Genomic DNA, 2,807 nt, shown 5'->3' on the forward strand with positions numbered 1-2,807 from the left:
TCTCTATATTTCTTCACAGTCAGCTCTCACAATTCAAATTCAGTTCACAAAATTCAATTTCAAGTTACTGTGACAGACATCCGGGTACTTGAAGGATGAAAGAAGAGCAACCGAGCGCAGATCGCAGATTTTGCGCTCCCAAATGACCCACAATCCTAAGTGCGCGGCTTTGCCATTTTGTTAAAAAAAATAAGCGGAGCAAAGCAGAGTTGGAGAAGCACAGTTGGAGCAGCATCGCTGACGGTGCAATACACATTTACATGTAAGTGTCTTTAGTGTTTGCCGTGCATTTATTATTACTGTTAATGTGTTACATCAATGTAAAGCTAAACGCTTTAATGCTGGTACAAATTGCTATTAATAATGAAGTAGATAAATCACAAGCTAACGTTACGCTATCTGAACCTTTCATTTAACATTAGGCTGTTAGCTGGGTTCCTGGCTTTTGTGCCATTTGTGTTTGGAAAGTTTAATGTCATTTTCATATCTTTTTATATGCTGTTACTGAACAACGTTAACAGAGATTTAGAAATGTGTGTGTTTATCAGTTGTAGCTGAGGATTGTAGGTAAAGCTGCACCTTGTTCACTTTACTAGCAACATTAAATAAAAGCTAAATGTTTTAACAGGGACTAAGGAACAAACGGAGGCCGTCACTGAGGATGGAAGGCACAGCAGCAAGTTGGCCCTGGTTAGTCAACATGGATGAGGCATTAGGGCAGTCTGCACCAGTCTGACTGCCCCGATCCAAGAGGACAAACCAGGACCACGCGCTGGACCAGTATTACCAGAAGGGAGAGATGAGGAAGAGGAGAGGGAAAGCAAAAGACAAGAGATCAGGGAGACAGAAGGCAAAGAGAGATGTTGAACAGATTATTTTCTAGATTAGAGATTGGCATTACAAAAATAAATGCATTAAATAAATGCATTAAATAAATGCATTAAATGAATGCATTATAGGTGTGTGCAGGCCAAAGGTTTGGAACCACCTTCTCATTCAAAGCGTTTTCTTTATTTACATGACTATTTACATGATGGCATCAAAACTATGAATGAACACATGTGGAAATAAGTACTTAACAAAAAAGTGCGAAATAATTGAAAACATGTCTTATATTCTGTACTGTACATAATATAAACTGTTTTCCAATGTCTATTTTCCCATTAAATTATAACCTGGAGGAAACTTCTAACTGAAAAATTCTATTCAGATGCTAGTAGCTATCCAGTAGTTAGTCCAGTAGTTATCCAACCTGTCCTGATAACATTAGGTTTGTCCAGTAGTTATCCAACCTTTCCTGGTAACATTAGGTCAGTCCAGTAGTTTTATATATAAGTATATTTAAGCATACTGCACCATGAAGGTACTTTGTGTAACTTTGTAATGGTGTAGTTTCTTCATCATGGTCTTAACTGACAATTGTTGACCATTTAACACACTAAAACCTACATTTACTGTGTTAGTGGGTCTTTATCAGTGGTTTATTGTGACTATTTTTATGTTAGTTTAAGTAATAACTAGTACTATTTAACATTTCTCACTGGCAATTTACTGCATATGATTTCTTAGCTCATTAGCTGGTATCATTACCTCGTTGCTGATCATATTTTGCACTGCATTTGTTTGAAAGCTAGAAGCTACTGTACAATGTGCTAATGTTAAATGTATGCTGTACATTGCAAGCTAATGTAAACTGTTAGCTACTTTAAGCTTAATGTAATATTAATTAATGCAATTCTCCTTACCGGTAAGTGTTATGACAACTACAAGCATGAACTTCCACACGTTTTTAATTTATTGATAAGGGATAAATAAGAGAAAACGACTATTGCTTACAACTTTGCCTTGTAGAAAGGCTTACATAAAACCCTAATTGCTAAAGTCACAGGTTGTTTGTCCACAATAAAAGTGATTTCATGGCAGGCAAAGTGAGATTTGTCTGCTCTAATGACCATCACCCTCTAAAAAACATTTACTGTATGAACCACAGAAGGACGTCATGTTGCCTTCAAAGCCAAAACAACTTGGTCCACATTCAAACTCCCTTCATTTTAGAACTTTTTGTGTCCCCTGTTTTCATTTTGTTTTCAGTGAAGGAACATAATCAAACACGTTTCTTTATTTTATTTTGGACTGGACCATACCAAGAGGTGGTCTGATCTCTCTATTTGTGTTGTCTGTTCTTGGCTTCAGTCGTGGTTCTCTCTCCTCACAACCATGTTTCACTTTGTCGCCCGAGTCTCCCCGCTGAGAGGGGACTGTCACCCAGTGCTGTGCCAGGCCTGTAGCTGGCTCTCTCTCTCACACACACACACACACACACACACACACACACACACACACACACACACACACACACAACACACACTCTCTTCTCTCTGTCTTCCATATTTAAGAAGGAAAAAAAAAAAAGTTCCCCTGCTCTGTTTTCCTTGTCATCCTGCTGAGAGACCCGATCCTCTGGGTAGATTTGAAGCATGTGGTGGCCAGAGATTTAGATAGATATATATCTCTCCCGTTAACATCTGCTTCCCTGGCCTACTCTACTCTATCCAGAAGGCCACTGCATACACACCCATCCACACATGCATATATAGACACACATATGCTGCGGTTCATCCATGGTTGACAATCAAGGACAGTTGGTTTTGAGCAGTGTCAGAACAGTTAGACTTTCACGAGGAGTCTCCAAACTCCAGGCGACTGGCACACAGACAAACACTCAGAGAGCACATTTACGGCCAAACACTGAACGCCATCTGTCAGTCACTGTAGGAGGATATTACTGCTGACACACACACACACAC

Source organism: Etheostoma spectabile, chromosome 17 (genome assembly GCF_008692095.1).
Source record: "Etheostoma spectabile isolate EspeVRDwgs_2016 chromosome 17, UIUC_Espe_1.0, whole genome shotgun sequence".
Taxonomy (NCBI): domain Eukaryota; kingdom Metazoa; phylum Chordata; class Actinopteri; order Perciformes; family Percidae; genus Etheostoma; species Etheostoma spectabile.